At 33.0% G+C, this 10,544-nt stretch overlaps 1 pseudogene; it reads right to left on the bottom strand.

Moving 5' to 3' along the window:
• Positions 1–7,826: 7,826 nt before the first annotated feature.
• Positions 7,827–9,021, bottom strand: LOC133203194 (uncharacterized; annotated as a pseudogene).
• Between the last annotated feature and the right edge of the window lie 1,523 nt (positions 9,022–10,544).

Here is a 10,544-nt window from a genome sequence, read left to right as displayed (position 1 = left end):
AAAAGGAATGCCATGGGTATCAATAAACTATATGGACTGGTTAAGCAAATGAAGTCCTCTGCAGGGATTGAGAGTGACAAGAGATTTACTAATCATAGGTATTTTAAAAAGATGCAGATTAAATTAATAATAGTCTGACATTTTATTTTGAATTATTAAAAAGATAAAAAAAAAAAAACAAAAACAAAAAAAAATCAACAGTAAATGAAATTTATTTTTAAAATAAGTGAAAACAAATAAACTAAAGAAAATATTTTCTTTTGTTAGTATGAGGAAACATCTAGTACAGAAATTATCAGATGCCGGTGTTCCAGCCAACCAAATAACCCAAATATCAGGACATAAAAACATCAATAGCATCAACAACTACAGCAAAATAAACAACGACCAAAACAGAAAAATATCGACCATCCTTACATCAGCTGATAAACCGACAACTTTGCCTACATATTCCGCGCCCCAGACAATTTCTCAAACCTTTCAAAATACCCCCAATCAAACAATATCCACTTGCCAGTCACGCATAGATTCGGACATAAGATCTATGCTTTATGGAAACAGTTTCTCGGGTCAAGTAATCTTCAACATCTCGTACGGGCACATGGCTGACAGTGACACGTCAACCTACCATCTTGACGCAAATGACAACCCTCCATCCAAAAAATACAAACGCATCTTACCTTTAGACAGTGACAGCGAATAAAATTATCTCATTTTCATTCAACATCTCAATAAAGCAGTTAAACATGCCAAACTCAATTCCAAACTTTCAAAACCCCGCTTCGATTTGTTTTTGTTAGTAATTCGTCCTTAAGTATTCATACGCGAAATTTTTTATTGATTAAGAAAAGAGAAATATTGTATATTCAATATGTTATCAATGAAATTACTTTAATGATATTATATTAAAGTTGTTTATTTGTTCAAATCTTTTGTGTTGATTATTTTGTGTATTGTTCTTATTGGCCTATATTCATCGCGCAATATTGTTTTGAATGGCTTCGACAGGGACTGAGGGAGACGGCTAATATGGGCAAAACAGAACCGGGAAAAAATGTAATAAACAGAAAATTCAATGTTTTGTAGTTGAATACGGAAGTTATTTCACTCGTGAGACAGGATTTTTTGATATTTTCACTCGTGCTGCGCACTCGTGAAAATATCAAAAAATCCTGTCTCACTCGTGAAATAACTTCCGTATTCAACTACAAAACATTGAATATCCTCTATATATGCAATTTAGTAATAATAGTAGGTAGTTATGGACAATCTGGAAACTAAAAGAACATCTCAGTGGTAATTTACAATGAGTATAATATATTCAAATATACCTGGCGAAAAATTTTCAGCACCGTTGTCTGCAATCGGTGGAACAGAAATGTTGTCATGTTTACCTCTTCGTAATCTGTGATAAAGAGTCATATTAAGTTCATGTCTTTTAGGTATGAAAAAAAATTCTTTACGAGAGGAATTTCCTCTGTTAAATACCAAACATGTTACTGTAGGATTGTTAATGTGTTGTAACGTATCTTATCTCAACAAAATATATACATAATAATCTTTTGATAATGATTTTATTGTAGAGTCCTTTACCTGAAAAGTAAGATTGCGATCACCACTATCATAAGAAGTATGAAAAAAAGAACCTAGTCCCGCTCCAGTTGCAGTCACTGGGATATCTGATTGGCTGATTTTAGACAGAGCTATGATGAGATAAAACTGTGTCTTGTTATTTATTTAGTATATCTATAAACTTCTTAACATTATCATCATACAAGGGTTGTTTTTCATACTGAATAAAACCCATACCTCATGCAAAATTTTGCTGAAAAAAAAATAAATAAAGTTAATCTGAAGGGACACAATCGAAATTGATTTATAAGAATTAATGATAAGCTACATACAGGAAATACATACTGCCATCTATAACTTTAAGGGGCATTACTGACTGAAATAAAACCATTTGTTTTTTTGTTTTTTTTAAAGAATGCATGTTTTAATCTTAAATGGTTTGATTACACAGCAAACAGTCCGACAAACTCCTATTCGTTGATAACTAACCTTAAAGTATTAAAAGCAAACAAGATATGTGAAATGTTAAAAAATTCTACATATAACACATTATAAACTTTCAATGCAAACGTGATTATCTTTAATAACACATAATAATTGCTGAAAACTTGATGGCACCTACGATTAGAGCATTGGTCGTCTAAAAACTCTCCAGAGAATCCTCCTATACAATATCTATTCTTGGAATCGCATGTCCCATTGTAACAATGTGGGCTACATCTATGCTCACAGACTTCACCGAAGAATTTTGCATCGCATTCTAAAAATATCATTTAGATGAGTCATGTCCGAAATTTGATTGAGAGATTACATTTTCATTTTGAAAAAATCTGAAAATCCCATTTGATTTAAAAAAAAACACAAAAAACTACCGAAACTCAGACATATAATTTACTGAATACTAATTTCAACATTTTGTTTTCCTTTAACAAATAAAATTTGATTTCGAAATATAACCTATTTCATCTGCAATTGACAAAGTGCGTTCGCTATAACATTTTTTTTTAAATTTGTTATACATGTAATGAATGAAATCTGTTAAAGCAGTTTTTTTTTTAATTCGTTAATAATGTAAGAACGAATCAAATTTCATTAAATGGATTCTAAGATTTGTTATTACGAACTACAGGGTGTTTCATAATATATGTTACATTTTGAATCTTCAATTTGACAAACACAAGAAAAAGATACAGACAAGTGATTTTATCAATTTAATGCATGTATCCATAAGATTCATTATGTACAATTACCAACTAAAATATTAAACACTGGACGAAATCTCAAACATTAATGAATATTAGTGAATTTTCAAAATTAACGTTTTTTTTTTTTTGTTATGTTGAATTTCACAACGTCAAAAGCCCACATTACATGTTCTAAATGATTTCCACTATTTCAACTACAAGTGAAAGTTGCTTCTTGAAATTTGTATAACCTTGTCACTCATTTTTGCTTACTCACTCCTCATATGAAGTTTTGTGTTCTTTCTGAGCTCATTCAGTATCTGTGGTCTAGGATTGTAAACCCTGTTCTTAAAGAACCCCCACAGAAAAAGGCCCAAAGATTGAGATTGGCTAATGCAGAGGTCAAACTCTTTCCTCGGGGTATTGCATTATTGAAAATTTGTACACTGATAACTTCATATCATGTTTCAAAGTTCAGTATATGCTAGAAATGCTGATATTGCCAGCATAAATTTCTAAAACATCCATCATTCTGACACTTTTCTCAGGAGTTTGCCAAACTTACTAAGAGTCTCCACTTCACCAATTAAATCTTCGGTTCTCGAAGTCTGTAGGCTTTCTAAAGTACTGTGTCATTTATCGCATATTGCCTGTCCCTGTCCTTTAACCTTGTTACTAGACTTCTGATAAGCATCCTAAAAAGCTTCCATTCATTTGGAATATTTCCTTCATCAATTTCTGAATAAATTTTGCCGAAAAGTATTGAAAAACACTTTACAATTCAGCAACATGTTGATAAGTTTTCATTTCCAAAAATATTCAAATTATGACATCGGCATTTATGTCACAATTAATCATTGTAATACCATGATTTCCTTGACTTTTTCACAGGGAACAAAAATGCAGGATTTGATGCTTAAAATGATATATAATTTGTACTAGAAATACGATAGGTAAGAAAAATAATTAGATTTAAAAATGTAACATATATTATGAAACACCCTGTACGAATTTAATTCGTTTAAACGAATTCGACAATTTGTTTTAACGAATTAAATGCGTTGTAACGAATTAAATTCGTTCAAACGGATTCGATAATTCGTTATATCGATTTACTAATACAGGCCCTGTATTTCGAATTTGTTAAAACGAACTGAATTCGTTATAACAAGTTTTAGAATATGCTTAAAGGATTTTAATTCGATATCATAAATTTTAGAATTCGTTTAATCAAATTTAATCTGTTACAATAAATTATGAATTCGTTATAACGAATTCACAATCTAATTAAAATCAAACTTCTGAGATCCGCACCGTAAACATTCTACGCAAGCATGCATATGATGTATACGGCACGGATCTAAAAAGTCTGTTTTTAATTAGATTGAATGAATTCATCAAATTTGGTATAAAGAATTGAATTCGTTTTTAGATATTCGACAATTTGCTGTATTGAATTCAGGATATTTTTGATAGGTCCTCAATGGGCTTCCTTTCTATCCAATCATTGAATTATATATTCAATATAACGATTTATGGGATTTATTAAAACAAATATCAAATAATTATTGATTTTTTTTTACTCGACATACGATATTTCAACCGATATAACCAATGGCATTATAGAAGTTATTGCAACTAATTGTAAGTTATAAATTCTTTTAATATCAATTGAAAGTGTTTAAATCAGCAGCCTTATAAATCCGTTAAAACGAAGTCTGGAATTTTAAATAATGAATCATAAAATTCGTTAACTTTAACTCGTTAAAACAATTTCTTGAATTTGTTTTAACTTATTTTATTCATTTTTACAAATTTGACAATTTGTTTGAACGAAATCAAAATATTTCTGATAAGTCCTAAATGGAAGGCCGTATGTATTTCGTCTTCCTGGAATAATTTAATGTGAAACGGGCTTTATTCAGGATTCATAACCTTTTTTATCAGTTGTTACGATGAAAAATAAATACAATGTCACATTTTTGTGACACATTTTCCTGTTTCTTTTAATTTCTTCTTTTAACAATTAAATGTCATTAGGCAGTTTGTGGTATAAGCATATTCGACATAAATAAAAAAAAATAATAAAGTGGAGTTCAAGAATGCCTAAAACGGATGTAATATTTTATTAAGTTTCAGATAACTACATGTGTGGACGAAGACTACATCAATAGCTTGACAGATATGTTCCATATACTTAATATAGTATGTCACACATCTCAGGTGGTGTAGAAAAACAGTACAAAAGTCTTAAAATGATATGTATTTGTGTATTCCTACGTTCACATCGCTTTCCTCTCCATCTGATTTTACAATTACAACTTCCGTCTGTTCGATTGCAGTTAGAAACACAACCAGAGTTACAAACATTTCGACAGTCAATTCCAAAGTGTCTGTCAATGCAACCATTGTCACATTTTCCAGAATTTCTGTTACAACCATCTTTGCAGTAAGGATTACAAGTTTCATTACACACGTCTTTGTAAAAGCCAGGTTTGCAATCATTACTGCAGATACCAGTGATAATGTTACAAACATTGTCTTCGCAATTAGCACTGCACTTTAAAGAACAATTTGGTCCATAATGTGATGAATTGCATCCTGCAATTCAAAAAAAATCACATTGAATTTAAATATTCATTTTCATCGGAGAAGTACGTTTTTACTCATGGTGAAAAATTAAACCGGTAAAGCGACAGGTCAAAAGGAATTTAATATGTTAGTAAGAGTTTGGAAAGTAAATGTATGGATTTAAATTGAATTAGATATTACAAAATGTACTGTAAAAACCAGTGTTGTCAACGAGTACCCGGTTAACCGGTTAATCGTCGAACGATGCGAGTATCGGTTAGTAAAACTGCTACTCGGTTACTCGGATAAATTGATTTTATGAAGTAAATCAGTATGAATAATATATTTTCGTTTATAATGTCCCCATTTTATTGACCTTAATATTAAACGTTAGTCTCGACCTAGCGTTTTACAAATGCGGTCGTAATGTTTTGATTAGTATTTCAGAGTTTATCTAATTAATGGCTTTGATTGCCAAGGGGTATACAAGTTTTGAAGACTTGATTTAATTATAGTTACCTCTCAAAAACCTGTGCTAGTCTGCGGTACAATATTAAAGAAGATGCCGCCACATGTAACGAAAGCATGGAAACATTTTTAAAAGAATTGCTGAACTTAAATCCATGAGGTGTAAATTTTGTGAAACGGAATTAACATACACGGGTGAAACAACTATTATGCTTAACCACCTCAGACTGAAATTTAACTGTGAAACCAGCGATACATAAAACGCAAAACAGCAACGATTACGGGGTGTTCGAGAACAAATTTATTCAGAAGATATTTTGCCTGTTATTATAAATAAAGTTCATATGCAGCGCAGTTGTGTTTTGTGAATGATAAGATAAATACATAGAAATTCTAACGACATTACTTACAGTTTAAATTACAGCTGAGTATATACACTGCGAACAAGAATGTTTCGATGTCTAAAGAAAAACCATCCGAGAAATCGGTTACTCGATCAGAAAAGTAAGCGAGTAACCGGTTACTAAAAATCGTCCGATTTGACAACACTAGTAAAAACACAATGCATATAAACTTATTATAGCAAACACTACCAGTCCAGTTTGATTTACATCCTTCATCACATACACCATCTTTTGAATTGCAGGTTTGTAATTTGCAAAAAGGGCTCATGGCTTTTCACAGAATTTACCGTAGAATCCATTTTGACAACTAGTGCACTCACCAGTAACTCGATCACACTTCTGAGGATAACACTGAGAACTACAAGTGTGTTCACACTTGAATCCATATTGAAAGTTTTAACAACCATTCTTGCAAGTTCCATTCTTTTAAAAACATGTCTTTTCCAAACACTGATAGTTACATATTGCATTGCATGATTTATTCCAGAAATCGTCTTTACATTCACCACAAAGTCCGGTTGCTGGATCACATGAGCCATACAAGCAATTAATACTGCAAGCTATTTAAACCAAATGAGGGGGAAAAAACATTGATGATAATTTGAAACGATCTAATCTATCTGATATTTGCGTTTCGGTAAAATTCCACTCTTGGATTTTAATTGAACATGGAAATAAACATGCCTCTATCTCAAGGTCTCACACAAGGAAATAATTTCACTATATGTTACTATGTAGCTTTAATTTAATTAATTAATTAATTAGACTCTCAGCAGATAATTCATGACAGAGAAAAATAAAGATTAATGCTGAGACAAAAATTTGAGATCAGAAAAAATACGCCTTATGCGGCTTTTAAGAAAGAAAATTGAGTGTAAATTAACATACCTACCCTGAAATACACGTGGGTTTCACTAAAGGAACCAAAATGATTGCATCAACATCAATGCAAAAAAGGAAGTATTCCTCACAACAAAGGCCAGAAGAATATAGGGACCACCAGCCCAGTCCAATTTCCAGTTCCCATAAGAAGACTAAGTATAGAAGAGTTTCGGGACATTGTACAGCCACAGAAAAATGGAATGTTTGCAGTTACAGATGCCAAGAGCCGAAGCAGTGAGATGAAGATTTTGCGACCCGGGCCAAGTGAAGTCCAGCCTGTAGACTCCTACATGGAAGCTGTGTCAGATGACCCGAATTCAAAATTATACAAAGTACTTCACCAAGAAAAGACTGCTAAATTGTGGAACCATGCATTTAAAGAACACTCACATAAGTTTCCAGACTGTGACGGTTCACTGGACTGGAATCAGCATGGGGAGGAAAAACGAGGCCTGCCATGGATCCTTTCCATCCGATGTAAGAAGTGCCACTATACCAGTCACCGAGAAGAGCTTTACGAAGAGGTGAGGAAATCTGGAAGGGGCCGAAGAGCTGCACAGCTAAATGTGGCCATGGCTGTCGGTCATCTGGGTACTAGTCTTACAACAGAGGGTATGCGTGGTATGCTTCTTGGTGCAAATATTGAACCAGCATCAGCCGCCAACATGCAACAGACCTGCAACAAAATGGGGAAAATTATCACCAAAGTAAATAAAAACAGCATGAAGAAAATAAGGCAGAACATTCAAGAACTTAATGAAAAATGTGGACTTCCTGATACCCCTACCAGAGCGGAAGGAGATGCTCGGTATAATAATGCCACCTTTAGTGCCATTGGAAAAACCCCATTCCAAGCTGCCACCCAAGAGACTTATACCGTAAGTGAAAATGTCACTCAGAGGGAAAATGTTGTGGCAGTGTTCTGTGGGAACAAACTATGCAAGAAAGGTACACACCTACGAAGCAAAGGAAAGGAAGTTACCCGCCCAGGACACGAAGACTGCACTGCAACCATTCCTCCGGAGACCACCGTTGGAGATGAGAAGAGATGGGCTGCAAACTGTATCGGGGAGTTACAAAGTGATGACCGTCCACTCGTCATTTTCCATTTGACCAGTGATGGAGACAGTGCCGCTGCATCTGGCGCATCTGTAAAACAAGGACATGTGATTGAAAACCTTAAAGACTTGCGTCACTTCTTTGACTCTCAAAGAAAACAGACTGCTAAGGCTCCATTCAGCAGTCACATGTTTCCGGGAAGAACCAAAGCCATAAGAGAATCCATGCAGAGAAGATTTGCCTTAGACTTGAAGCTTCGATGCAGGATAGAGTGCGAAAATTGCTACAAACACTACTCCGGAGACTTACCTTTGATGATGCGCGCTATGTCTACTGCTGTTGGTTCCATCATAAGCTGTTACCAAGGACAGTGCGGAAAGTCCTGTCAACTTTATTCCTTTTTCTGTCGTGGACTGAAAAGCAATAAGTGGAAATCTTCAGTGCTGCATAGTGACTTTGAATTAAACATGACAGAAGATGACAAATGTTTGTTAAAAGACTGTATAAATTTGACTTTAGGACCAAGTAATCTTGATAGAATTAAATTTCATATTTGTACATAAAAATCTGAATCTGTGAATAGGGCATATTTAAAATCAAATCCAAAATGTATTACAAGTAGTAGAAATTTTGAAAGTAGAATGCATAAAGTTGTGCACTCACTGAATAGGGGTCATGGAAACTCAACATTGGAACTTTATGAATCTGTAGGGGCACCTGTTGTAAAAGGAAGTAGAGTTGTCCATCATCTAAAACAACAACAAAATAGGCAAAATTACTTTAAAATGAAACAAAAACTGTTAAAATATAAATCTCAAAGAAAATACTATAGATCTAAAAGATATCAGCTGTACGATAAAAAATCTAAAGACACTTACTGTAAATCACTTACAGATCCAAAATTAAAAAGGAAGTTGAAAGATTGTGAAAGGAGGGGGGGGGGGGCACCGATGCTGTGTATTTAATTTAAATGTATAAAATTTGTATTTAATAAATATTTTGTGAATTGACTTACATGTAATAATTGTTGCTATGTATTATTATGCACTGAATCTATTCAACTGTGTAAATGGGGAAAATGTGGATATGTAAATGATGTATAATTGCATATGTAAAATGTGACATTTTCTTATACGAGGGAGTCTGTGCATGTAAATATGTTTTATTCTTAATTATTCATCTAATTAAAATTATTTTAATTAATAATCTTGTTTTTCTTTCCTGTCTGATGAACACAACAAAGGTTACAGAGGTGATTGGTAGAAATACGGGTATATGGATGTCGAAACTCTCCGTTGATGACCAGACTGCATGCCGCATTGTACATCCGCCATTTTTGATCTTTAAAAGGGGAGACTACTCCTGAAATCAAAGAAATTGTAGTCAAAATGAGAGTTACCTGTTCCTCTTTAGGTCTCACACAAGGAAATAATTTCACTATATGTTACTATGTAGCTTTAATTAAATTAATTAATTAATTAGACTCTCAGCAGATAATTCATGACAGAGAAAATAAAGATTAATGCTGAGACAAAAATCTGAGATCAGAAAAAATACGCCTTATGCGGCTTTTAAGAAAGAAAATTGAGTGTAAATTAACATACCTACCCTGAAATACACGTGGGTTTCACATGTTGACAAACAGCCTACACACCATCCAGGAAGTTGCATCATGCGCATCTAAAAAAAGAGTTCCCTTTAATTCAGTGGCACAATTCAGCTAAAAATATGATATTCCTAGTACATGAGTCCAAAATTAAAACTGTAGACCTAAAAAAAGTTGCCGAAAATGAAAAAAAAAGAAAAAGAAATTGTCTCTCTCTATATATAGAACTACAATTGACTAAGTTCATTTTGATTGGCTATTTCCTTGCGTAAGACCTTCAAGTCATACTTAAAGCAAGCACCACTGTCTATATCAAAAGTCCGGCAACTTTGACATTCCGCGCAATTTTCCCCAAAATTACCAACACTAAAACCTTTAGAAATTGGAATTTCTTACACTGAACTGAATATATTTTGTATATTTTAATATACTATATTTCTCTCAAATTACAATAATATCAAAATGGAATACACTATTTGATACAACTAAACACTACCAGTCTGGAATTGCTATTAAAAGATACGAAAGTTCTATTTTTCGTTTTGCTTATGATTATTTAAGTATACTTTTTTGATAATATTTCTTTATGTATGATTTAAGAAAAGATATGAAACATTGAGTAGACAAAGAAATATATGTGATGAGGGTCCCAACTGACCACTTCAGTGAACATTTTAATCTTTTTTATTATTATTATTATTATTAATACCAATTGTCACACAAACACATAAACAAATACACAAAAAAATTATAATTGTGACAACTGAGAGAGAGAGAGAGAGAAGGAGAGAGAGGGGA

Source organism: Saccostrea echinata, unplaced genomic scaffold (genome assembly GCF_033153115.1).
Source record: "Saccostrea echinata isolate AGI-Se365-2 ecotype Australia unplaced genomic scaffold, CSIRO_AGI_Sech_v1 ptg000048l, whole genome shotgun sequence".
Taxonomy (NCBI): Eukaryota; Metazoa; Mollusca; class Bivalvia; order Ostreida; family Ostreidae; genus Saccostrea; species Saccostrea echinata.
The sequence above is the reverse complement of the archived record's forward strand: the minus strand, read 5'-3'. Positions and strand labels throughout refer to the sequence as shown.